The sequence below is a fragment of the Cervus elaphus genome, chromosome 10 (assembly GCF_910594005.1).
Source record: "Cervus elaphus chromosome 10, mCerEla1.1, whole genome shotgun sequence".
Taxonomy (NCBI): domain Eukaryota; kingdom Metazoa; phylum Chordata; class Mammalia; order Artiodactyla; family Cervidae; genus Cervus; species Cervus elaphus.
This window is the reverse complement of record NC_057824.1, coordinates 53,396,267-53,408,864: the sequence shown is the minus strand read 5'-3', so window position 1 is coordinate 53,408,864 and position 12,598 is coordinate 53,396,267. Positions and strand designations below refer to the sequence as shown.

Sequence of the window (12,598 nt, the reverse complement as noted above, 5' to 3'; positions counted from 1 at the left end):
AACTAGATCCCACGTGCTGTACCTAAGATTCTGCACGCTGCAATGAGGATCGAAGATCCCACATGCCTCAACCAAGACCTGGCTCAGCCAAATAAATAATTATTGAGGAAAAGTAAAACAAAATATCGGGCTTGAAGAAGCCTCTTTAAACATCCCCTGGGGCTTCTCCCCTTCTCTCTATACGTACTTCTTTCAAGGGCAGAGTGTGACGCTAGAAATGGGGTCTTTTGCCCAGTCTTGGGGTTTTCCTAATTCAGTAGGTGTTCAGCAAGAGTGGTACCGTTTTCTTGTGAACACCCTTCTCTTTTCCATTCTCCAACCATCATCAAAGTATATATTGTGCCTCAAGGAATGTTTATGAGAACTAAGCAGGGAGACATTTGCAAGAAACACCGCGGGCAAGGCGCCTTGTTGTATCTGGGCTGCAAACTTAGCATCAAGGTCCGTGGCTTACACATTTACACAAAATAGAATTATAATTTTCAGGATTTGTCAGAAAGAAAACGTCTGCTGAGAAATACTCTTCTCTGAAGTACACTTGTCTCCATTTCACCTACCCAGAAAGGAGAAGAGCTTGGCAAGGCCTCAGTGGCAGATAGCAACGAGGGCGAGTGTGTGTGTGTGTAAAAAGTTCTGTTCATTTTCTTCAGATCAGTGTCCCCTCTTGATGTAGAAAGACCACACATTATAGGAAAGTTGGTGCTTTATATTTTTTCATTCATTTGGAAGACACTTTCATTAACTTTTGCCAAAAGGTATCATTTGATATTCCAAATCCATATTCATTTTTATTACCTCAGTGTGTTTTGCTTGCTGGTATGCATCAGTTTCTTTGCTACTTGTTTAACTCTATGTTCTCATTAGATTTAAATTAACTGTATGCAGATATGTGGTCAATAACTTTTCTTTTTGTAGTTAATTTCTATCCAGTTCTGTTCATTCTGATAAATAACTTCCCACTCACTAAAATGTAAAGTAATTGGGGGAAAAAAAACCACTTTCACTCAAGAGGCATATCTCCTTTCTAAGATTTTACTGTTCAATGATGATTTTTCAAAATTTGTAATACATATATGTTGTTTTGATTAGCTGTGTAGTAACAATAATTACAATCAATGTAATCCACATGAAATTTTTTTAAGTGCTCAGAATATTTTGGTCAAAGAATATTCTTTTAAAATTACCATTTACTTGTATATTTTTATTTCAGAGAAGTATGTTGGATAATAAATGATGAGTATCTTTCAGGCATGGAAACATGTCACATTAGAATAAAATTCTGTGAGGTGAGTAGATTTAATACTCAAGTTCAAAGAGTAAAAAGAAACCATATGAGAGTTCTCTCTGTTGATTTTTAAGAAATAAATATTGTGGCTATCAAAGTAATTATTTAAATTCCACTGGATACTTTTAAAACTGTGTGACAGTTTTATTTTAAAATGCCAAAACATACGCTGTGCCATTATTATATATGCAACTATTTAAACTTCTCTATGAGAGAACGTCTTTGGTGTCAACTTAAAAATATGCAAGGAGACCAAGCTTTTTGCATGGCTCTTTGCACCAGCAAATTTACCTGTTAGCCTGACACACCCTGGATAATCCCCAGGAAGACAAAGCGCTGTTGCTTGTATTGAAGCAGGATTCATTTTATATATATATATATATATATATATGTTCATTATATATGCACCATTGAAATAAAGTAGATGCTTCACTACCATTTCACCAGAAACTCGTTAAGAAGAGATGGGTTATTCTGAAGCAAAAACGGTTTAGGTTAGACGTGATGAATTATATTCTTTGCACTGAGGGCTTCAGACACTGAGATGGGTTATCAAGGATCCATTGTATTTTGTCATCATTTTTTTCAAGATATAAAACCTGTCTAAAAGTCTTAGGCTATTTTTTCAAATGACTCTTTTATCTGCTTCCTTCCAATAAGCACATTCAGCTGTCATATGTTAGCCTTCATGAGGCTGATGTAAGTCTCAAATTGAAAAACATGGATACTCTATGAAATGGGAGCTGTGTTCCTACCTAGCATTGAGGCCCTCTTTCTCCTCCACTCTGGTGTGGGCAATGAAAATACCAACCCTAAAAAAAGCAAATAATATAAATTCAGCTTTTCCATCTTTGGCTAAATATAACACTTTCTTTGCTGCTTGTGTTACAAACTGCAGGATGAATTTCAGTGAGTTTCAAATATTACGTTAATCACATTGATGCTTATCTCCATGTTTAAGCACAGGTGTGGCTACAGTGGGAAAATGAGAGTGGTTCAGTGATTAAACAAAGTTGCATAAGTGTCATAGGCAGATTTGTATTTTTTGTTTCTCCCAGAAAATATTTACTGTAAATTATTTTTTCTGCTTTGGACAAAAAAAATATTTTGTAATTATATTCAAAATATATGTATATATACATGTATACATATATGTATGCCCAAAATTTCTAGTGCTAGGCACTCCAGCAGGAAGAATAATTGGATACTCTGCTGAAAATCTTATAGTCTCCTTTCGTGATCTGTCTTCTGTTACAGTATAAACAGTAGAAATTTGATTGATATTTATTTTTTATGTCAGTAAAGAATAGGAATGGTTAAGGGGAAAGTTACTTTTTCTTATGTCCTATAAAGGGACAAAAATTCTACAATATCCATAAAATTTAATAAATACCTGGGAATAACCCTTATAAGAAATGAGTAGAGTATGAAGAAAAATAGAAAACCTCACTGAGAGATATAAAGGTGAATTCTAGATAGGAAATCTAAACAGCCGTAAAGCTGGACAAAGTATACGGAATAATTGTTTTCGAGATACTGGACCTCCGGCAGCCGAAGGTGTGATGCCTGAGAGATGGAAAAGCAACAAGGCGAGCCCTCTGACTGCCCGACTCGCCGCCCTGAGGGCATCTCCCGGCTGTGGCGCAGAGACGGAGGGCACGGGGGTGCCGGAGGGTCCGACCCTGAGGAGGGGAGGGCAGCCGAGAGTTGAGAGCGATCAAGGCCGAGGACTGGAGGGCAGAGAGCCATGCAGAGAGAGAGAACTCTGGGGATCTGCAGAGGCTCTTTTTTTGAGTATTTAGCAGATTATCCGCCAGCACACGCATGTAAGGAGACTGCCCAAGTCCAGGAAACCAGGTACCCGAGAAGTGGATGCAGCCGTTCCCAGGCTCACAGAGGGCTGGGCCGAGGGCCTTTTCTCAGCAGCCACTCTGAAAAACCGCATGATTCACAGCATTATTGGATAGGGTAACAGAAGGGTCTTGGGCCTGTAGTAGGGAATTACTAACCCTGGACCAACTACAGCTCTGGTCCTGCCTGAGAAATCTTAAAAGACCAGAAAGGATCAAACTGTTTCTAAGTATCTTTGCAGCAGTGGAGAGCAAAGCTCAGGAATATTTATAGGAATATAAAAATAGCATCAGATACAATACCAGCACCAAACAGGGTAAAATTCACAATGTCTGGAATCCAGTCAGAGATTGTTAGGGATGTAAAGAGGCAGGAAAGCATGATCCAAAATGAGAAAAATCTATCAACCGAAACCAAACCAAAGCTGACACAGACGTTAGAATTAGCAGAGAGTGGGGCTGAAACACGATAACTGTATTCCATGTGATCAAAGTTAAGTAGAGACATGAAAGATATTAAAAGGCAGAAGATATTTCTAAGGATGAAGCCCATAACATCTGAGATGAAAAGCACAATGGGTGAGACTATCAGCAGATTAGACATTGCAGAAGAATATATTAGTAAACTTAAAAATATAGCAATATAATGGGCTCCCCGGGTAGCTCAGCTGATAAAGAATCTGCCTGCAATGCAGGAGACCCAGGTTTGATTCCTGGGTCAGGAAGTTCACCTGGAGAAGGGATAAGCTACCCACTCCAAAATATTAGTAAACTTAGAGCGATATAACTATTCAAGATGAAAGGCAGGGGCTTCCCTGGCAGTCCAGTGGTTAAGATTCTGTGTTTCTGATGCAAGGGATGCAGGTTTGATCGCTGATCAGGGAACTAAGATCCTATGTGCTGTGCAGCTTGGTCAAAAATCAATAAATAAAAATAAACATGAAAGTCAGAAAATAAACGCAATGAAAAGACCATTAGTGAATTACGGGACAACTTCACATGGCCTAATGTATGTACAAGTTGAATCCCAAAGACAGGGGTGGTAAAGTATTTGAATAAATAATGCTGAGAAATGTGTGCATTTGATGGAAACTACAAACTCATCAATGCAAGAAACTAAGCAGATGCCAGTAGTGGAGTTACTAGCCAGTATAATAAGAAAAAGGAAAAGCATCTAGATTGTAAGAAGAGATGTAAAAATGTCTTATCGAAGGTTGCATGATTGTAGAAAATGTGATATTGTCTTTAAAAAACTGCTAAAATTCACATGTGTTTAGCAGTGTTATAGGATACTAGATGAGCATGTGAAAGTGAAAGTCGCTTAGTCATGTCCAACTCTTTGCAACCCCATGGAATACACAGTCCATGGAATTCTCTAGGCCAGAATACTGGAGTGGATGGCTTTTCCCTTTTCCAGGGGATCTTCCCAACCCAGGGATCGAACCCAGGTCTCCTGCATTGCAGGCAGACTCTTTACTGAGCCACCAGGGAAGCCCAAGAATACTGGAGTGGGTAGCCTGTCCTTTCTCCAGCAGATCTTCCCAACCCAGGAATCAAACTGGGGTCTACTGCATTGCAGGTGGATTCTTTACCAACTGAGCTATCAGGGAAGCTATAGATGACCATACAAGTCACTTATATTTCTGTATACTAGGAAAGAATAATCTGCATTTATTAGGATTTATGATTTTTCTAAAATATATAACATTTATTTTGTAAAATGAAAACAAAAATGCTTTTTAAAATATCTTCAAAAATCTTAGGGATGAATATGACAAGGTGTTTGTAAGATTTTTATACTAAAAACTATAAAGCATTGCCTAAGTTTTCTAAAAGAAGACCTAAATAAAAGAACAGATATTCCATGTCCACGTTGTCTAAAAACTTAGTATTGCTGCCATGTCAGACTCTCCCAGATTGATTGATTGCTTGGCCATACCCTTTAGGCTTAACACCCCGAGACAGCACCTCACCACTAAGTCATGAGTTAGACTCCTCTACCTATTTTTTATTTTCAGTTCAGTTCAATAGCTCAGTCGTGTCTGACTCTGTGACCCCATGGACTGCAGCACACCAGGCCTCCCTGTCCATCACCAACTCCGGAGTTTACTCAAACTCATGTCCATTGAGTCAGTGATGCCATCCAACCATCTCATCCTCTGTCGTCCCCTTCTACTCCCGCCTTCAATCTTTCCCAGCATCAGGGTCTTTCAGATGAATCAGTTCTTCTTATCAGGTGGCCAAAATATTGGAGTTTCAGCTTCAACATCAGTCCTTCCAACGAATATTCAGGACTGATCTCCTTTAGGGTTTACTGATTGGATCTCCCTGCAGTCCAAGGGACTCTCAAGAGTCTTCCCCAACACCACAGTTCAAAAGCATCAGTTCTTCAGTGCTCAGCTTTCTTTATAGTCCAACTCTCACATCCATACGTGACTACTGGAAAAACCATAGCCTTGACTAGACAGACCTTTGTTGGCAAAGTAATGTCTCTGCTTTTTTTTTTTTAATTTATTTTTGTATTGAAGGATAATTGCTTTACAGAATTTTGTTGTTTTCTGTCAAACCTCAACATGAATCAGCCGTTGGTATACATATATCCCCTCCCTTTTGAACCTCCCTCCCATCTTCCTTCCCATCCCACCCCTCTAGGTTGACATCTCAGAGCCCCTGTTTGAGTTTCCTGAGCTATACAGAAAATTCCTGTTGGTTCTCTATTTTACTTGTGGTAATGTAAGTTTCCATGTTACTCTTTTCATACATCTCACCCTCTCCTCCCCTCTCCCCACGTCCATAAGTCTGTTCTCTGTTTCTCCACTGCTGCCCTGTAAATAAGCTCTTCAATACCATTCTTCTAGATTCCGTATATATGTGTTAGAATGCAATGTTTATCTTTCTCCTTCTAACTCACTTCTCTCTGTATAATAGGTTCTAGGTTGTCTCTGCTTTTCAGTATGCTGTCTAGGTGGGTCATCACTTTTCTCCAAGGAGCAAGTGTCTTTTAAATTCATGGCTGCTGTCACCATCTGCAGTGATTTTGAAGCCCTAGAAAATAGTCTATCACTGTTTCCATTGTTTCCCCATCTATTTGCCATGAAGTGATGGGACCAGATGCCATGATCTTAGTTTTCTGAATGTTGAGTTTTAAGCCAACTTTTTCACTCTCCTCTTTCACTTGCATCAAGAGGCTCTTTAATTCTTCTTCAATTTCTGGCATAAGGGTAGTGTTATCTGCATATCTGAGGTTACTGATATTTCTGCCGGCAATCTTGATTCCAGCTTGTGCTTCATCCAGCCCGGCATTTCTCATGATGTACTCTGCATATAAGTTAAATAAGTACAGTGACAATATACAACCTTGATGTACTCCTTTCCCTATTTGGAACCAGTCTGTTGTTCCATGTCTGGTTCTAACTGTTCCTTCTTGACCTGCATACAGGTTTCTCAGAAGGCAGGTCAGGTAGTCTGGTATTCCCATCTCTTGAAGAATTTTCCACAGTTTGTTGTGATCCACACAGTCAAAGGCTTTGGCATAGTCAATAAAGCAGAAATAGATGTTTTCTGGAACTCTCTTGCTTTTTCGATGATCCATCAGATGTTGGCAATTTGATCTCTGGTTCCTCAGCCTTTTCTAAATCTAGCTTGAACATCTAGAAGTTGATAGTTCACGTATTGTTGAAACCTGGCTTGGAGAATTTTGAGCATTTCTTTGCTAGTGTGTGAGATGAGTGCAACTGTGGGGTAGTTTGAACATTCTTTGACATTTCCTTTCTTTGGGATTGTAATGAAAACTGACTTTTTCCAGTCCTGTGGCCACTGTTGAGTTTTCCAAATTTGCTGGCATATTAAGTGCAGCACTTTCACAGCATCATCTTTTAAGATTTGAAATAGCTCAACTGGAATTCCATCACCTCCAGTAGCTTTGTTCATAGTGACGCTTCCTAAGGCCCACTTCACTTCGCATTCCAGGATGTCTGGTTCTAGGTGAGTGATCACACCATCATAGTTATCTGGGTCGTGAAGATCTTTTTTGTATGATTCTACTATGTATTCTTGCCATCTCTTCTTAATATCTTCTGCTTCTGTTAGGTACATACCATTTCTGTCGTTTATTCTGCCCATCTTTGCATGAAATGTTCCTGCGGTATTTATAATTTTCTTGAAGACATCTCTAGTCTTTCCCATTCTATTATTTTCCTCTATTTGTTTGCATTGATCACTGAGGAAGGCTTTCCTATTTCTCCTTCTAATCTTTGGAACTCTGCATTCAAATGGGTATGTCTTTCCTTTTTTCCTTTGCCTTTCACTTCTCTTCTTTTCTCAGCTATTTGTAAGGCCTCCTCAGACAACCATTTTGCCTTTTTGCCTTTCTTTTTCTTGGGGGTGGTCTTGATCACTGCCTCTTGTACAGTGTCATGAACCTCCATCTGCAGTTCTTCAGGCACTCTATCTATTGGATCTAATCCCTTGAATCTATTTGTCACTTCCACTGTGTAATCATAAGGTATTTGATTTAGGTCATACCTGAATGGACTAGTGGTTTTCCCTACTTTCTTCAACTTAAGTCTGAATTTGTCATTAAGGAGTTCATGATCTGAGCCATAGTCAGCTCCTGGTCTTGTTTTTGCTGACTGTATAGAGGACTGGGGAAACAGACTCTTGGAAGGCAGAAACAAAACCTTGTATTGCACCAGGACCTAGGAACGAGGAGCGTTGACCCCACAACAGACTGACCCAGACTTGCCCATGAGTGTCTAGGAGTCTCCAGTGGAGACGTGGGTCAGCAGTGGCCTGCTGCAGGGCATTGAGTGCAGCATGGGACCTTTTGAATGATGTCTCCATTATCTTCCTCACCTCCATCATAGTTTGGCCTCAGGTCAAACAACAGGGAGGGAACACAGCCCCACCCATCGATAGAAAATCGGATTAAAGATTTACTGAGGTGGCCTCACCCGTCAGAACAAGACCCAGTTTCCCCCTCAGTCCCCCCTATCAGGACGCTTCCATAAGCCTCTTCTCCTTATCCATCAGAGGGCAGACAGAATGAAAACCACAATCACAGAAAACTAACCAAACTGATCGCATGGACCACAGCCTTGTCTAACTCAATGAAACTATGAGTCATGCTGTGTAGGGCCACCCAAGACAGATGGGTCATGGTGTAGAGTTCTGACAAAACGTGGTCCACTGAAGAAGGGAATGGCAAACCACTTCAGTATTCTTGCCTTGAGAACCCCATGAACAGTATGAAAAAGCAAAAAGATAGGACACTGAAAGATGAACTCCCCAGGTCGGTAGGTGCCCAATATGCTACTGGAGATCAGTGGAGAAATGACTCTAGAAAGAATGAAGAGAGAGCCAAAGCAAAAGCAACACCCAGTTGTGGACGTGACTGGTGATGGAAGTAAAGTCTGATGCTGTAAAGAACAATATTGCGTAGGAACCTGGAAGGTTAGGTCCATGAATCAAGGCAAATTGGAAGTGGTCAAACAGGAGATGGTTAAGAGTTAACATCGACATTTTAGGAATCAGTGAACTAAAATGGACTGGAATGGGTGAATTTAACTCAGATGACCATTGTATCTACTACTGTGGGCAAGAATCCCTTAGAAGAAATGGGGTAACCATCATAGTCAACAAGAGTCCAAAATGCAGTACTTGGATGCAATCTCGAAAACAACAGAATGATCTCTCTTCCTTTCCAAGGCAAACCATTCAGTATCACAGTAATCCAAGTCTATGCCCCAACCAGTAATGCTAAATAAGCTGAAGTTGAACGGTTCTATGAAGACCTATAAGACTTTCTAGAACTAACACCCAAAAAAGATGTCCTTTTCATTATAGAGGACTGGAACGCAAAAGTAGGAAGTCAAGAGATACCTGGAGTAACAGGCAAAGTTAACCTTGGAGTACAAAGCAAAACAGGTCAAAGGCTAACAGAGTCTTTTGTTTTGTTTTTAGTATATGTGCTGCCGAAGCGAGCACTTTTGTTTTGTTTTTAATCTGCTGGGTCCCCTACTCATCAGGAAATGTCCATTTTCTTAAGTGAAACGTAACCAGTTGGTTTTGTCACCAACCAGCCAAACTGAGGGTAACCCCCAACCTGCATTTTCCCACAGAGGACCAAGTCCCCAGGTTGTTCAGTTTCCCAACCTTGTTTCTGGTCATTCCTCCTGGTTCACTGTCCTCTGTGAGCTGCCCAGCTCACAACAACAGTGGGTTATGTTTTGGTTTCAATGAACTAGTCTTGCCCAGTTTGACTAAAATAAGCAGAATCCCTATAATCCCAAACTCTTAACACTTGGGGTAGCTTTCTTATTTCCTGGAGCCCAGGATGTGAATGGTTGGGCACTAGATATAAAGCTTTCAGCCTAATTTTGGCCTTTCTTCTATATTACAAGGCTATATTTAAAGCCCTGGAATTAATAAGTGAGGTTCTCATTCCTAAGGCATCAGGTCCTTTTGTCAATCTGTTTATAAGGAAGGGGAAGATAAACTCTGGCAGGTGAAAGTGGGCGGACTATTCTCATCTCATTCCTGGTCAGAGTATCCATGTTGAATTCCAAGGCTTTCATGGTGCGAGTCTGTGCTGTCGTGTTTGATTTTGATGTCTAATATTAATAGTGTGTCACGAGGCTTATATTCCTCCTGCTCAGTTGTGTATTGTTTATATTTACTTCTGATTTTAATTGACTATCTTTTCAATTCCGTGTGGTCATAGCAGATATGATTCTTTGCAGAGAATTTCTGAAGCAGAATCAGCATTGAACTTTTAAAAGTTCTTATTGGAGGTGATTTGGATTTAGACAATTAATTCCATTTGCCTCGTTCGTCTCATCATCATTGTCGAATCTAAGAACTTTAACCAGAATGACCAAACAAGTGTGTACATAATTGTCCACAAATGCTTCCAACGAGACAAGTGAAAGCTTTTTAATTAGTTTCTAATTCACTTATGCTAATATTGTAACACTTAATAGCCTAGGTTCTCTCTCCATTGTGTTTGGTGTGGATCAGTTTGACTGTGTAGGAACTGACATTTCTCCTCATATTTTAGCCCTTCATAAAACGGTCTTAGATTTTTTAATGTCTCTAGAGAACCTGGCAAAATAAAGAATTAAGTAAACAGATGGAATAAAGGATTTTTAGCTCTAAAAAACCTGAGGTCTTTCACAAAAATTTCTGAGGCTCTGTTCTTTCTGATTTGAGAGGTGTTTGGGCTTCCTTGGTGGCTCAGAGGTTAAAGTGTCTGCCTGCAATGCAGGAGACCCAGGTTCAATCCCTGGGTCAGGAAGATCCCCTGGAGAAGGAAATGGCAACCCACTCCAGTATTCTTGCCTGGAAAATCCCATGGAGGGAGGAGCCTGGTAGGCTACAGTCCACGGGGTCGCAAAGAGTCAGGCACAACTGAGCCACTTCACTTTCACTTTCTCCTAATCACATATCTGACAGACTATTTTCGGCCATGTGTCTGTATTTCCCAGAACGTAAATTTCTGTTTTTCTGTCCCTGGTTTGATGATTGAAGCTAGGAATGGATGAGGAATGAGTGATCCCAAAACAGTGTTCCTGTTAGAGAAAATTACAAAAACCACAACCCCAGGGGAAGATATTTTGGAACTTTTCAGTGTTAACTTTGAAATCTTGAATTAGCTTTTGTAAGTGAATACACAGTTCACATGTAGTTACTGGTCTGTGGATACTCAGCATCTGCTTGTTCTCTGGAGCGCTTGTAGTCCTCAGATTTATGTTCTCAAACAGTACGACAGACACATAGGTGCTTCCTAGCCCAGTCCCAGAAGGGACCTGTCTGTCGCCTCTTTCAACTTAATACAGGTTTTTAAGTAAATGAAATTCAGATTAGAGAACTTTTGAGGCTATAATGTTCCCATTGACTAAGTTCCATCTTTATTATGCTGTTTAACTTCATACTGATTAACTCTTGAATTCAAAACGTAACCCTTAATGTCTAGGACATATTAGTGAGCTGGACAATGCTTCAAAATTTTGGGTCCATCTCTTTCTTAACAAGTTTCAGTCTGGATTTTTCATTTCACTATTTACTTGAGGAAAAAACCAACTATAGATTCATTCCACTTTTGACTGTTGCTGTATTTTAAAGTTTCAAATAGGAAATTTTTAAAAATGAAATTGAAAATACAATTATTTGTCATCTTGTTTCCAAAAATAGAATTGCGTTAGTTCTAAGAAGGATATAAACAGCTTAGTTTTTTTTTTTCCTTAACACTTTAAAGAATGGAAGACTTCCCTGGTGGTCCAGTGGCTAAGACTCTGCACTCCCAGTGCAGGGGGCCCAGGTTCAAAGCCTGGTCAGGGAACTAGATCCCACATGACACAGTTGAGAGTCCTCATGCCTCAACTAAGGATCCCACTGATGCCATGAAGACCCAAAGCACCCAAATAAATAAAAATAAATATTAAAACAAATAACACTGGACTTTGGGCCAGAATAGGAAAGTTTATTATAGAACTTGGTTGTTTATTTTCATGCAAAATATATATTTCCATGCCAGTGTAAAAAAAATTAAAGTTGTGGGGAATAGTCTTGTCTGTGGTGGCATAAAATGAATGTAGGCCCCCCAAAAAGAAAAAAAAAATCTAGTTTAAATGGGTATGAAAAATCTTTCTTATGGATTGAGTTACGTCCCTGCCATTAGAGGGAGAAGTATGGCTTTTCTTTTCTACAAGGAGGATGTAATTTTGTTATTCTGAACTTGATAGGATTCTGCAGACCTGTGTGCTTAGAGCGTCTAACTCTTGTTGGGAATAACTGCTCAGCAGTAACTGTGCTGAAACAGACAGTATTTTGTCAGATACTTTCTAAAATTTGAGTGACTCTTATTAGGGATACTCCTCATAATGTGTTAATTAGCCTCAGTTTCTTGGGGACTATTTACCACTTTAATGATTCTTAGTGGTTAGCCAGGAAGCCATGATTTTTTAAAAAGAGATTATTCAGTGAGGCATTATTGAGATTTTTCTGTGACCATTATGAGTGCCTAGTAACTTAAGACGTTTTTTCAACCAAGATTACGTCAGCTACATTCTGGGGCGTTCCAGGACAGGTCAGTCAAAGCCTCTGTGAAATAAAGGAAGTTGTCACCTGGTCATTGGGTTGCTCTCACAGTCTCAGGGCTGGCTGGACATTGGGCGACAACAGAGGGAAGCGGGCCCACCAGAGCCGGATCGCCCCCATCGCCAGCCCCGTCGGGTCCTGCTGCTGCTGGTACTGCTGGACCCTGGTTCCACCAGTAGAGCCCCCGCCCTGATTGGCACTGGGCGCCTGCCCCGGTCCCCTGACCCAGGGCCCCTTTGTGCCCGCCGCTGTGCCGTTGGAAGATGCTCTTTTAGCCCTGCTCCTGTGTCCCCAGTCCCAGATCTAAGTGTCCAGACTGTGTGTGTGCAGGGGTCATGTACTATCTCATTCCTGTGCCCTGTTAATG

At 40.4% G+C, this 12,598-nt stretch overlaps 1 protein-coding gene and 1 non-coding gene across 8 annotated transcripts in view; both read left to right on the top strand.

The window, feature by feature from the left end:
• SDK1 (sidekick cell adhesion molecule 1) overlaps positions 1 to 12,598 on the top strand; it is a 740,828-nt gene that overhangs the window by 290,692 nt on the left and 437,538 nt on the right. The gene's annotated exons all lie outside the window — the stretch shown is intronic.
• Positions 11,401 to 11,473, top strand: TRNAG-CCC. Its single transcript has one exon. It is a non-coding gene; the product is annotated as a tRNA-Gly (tRNA).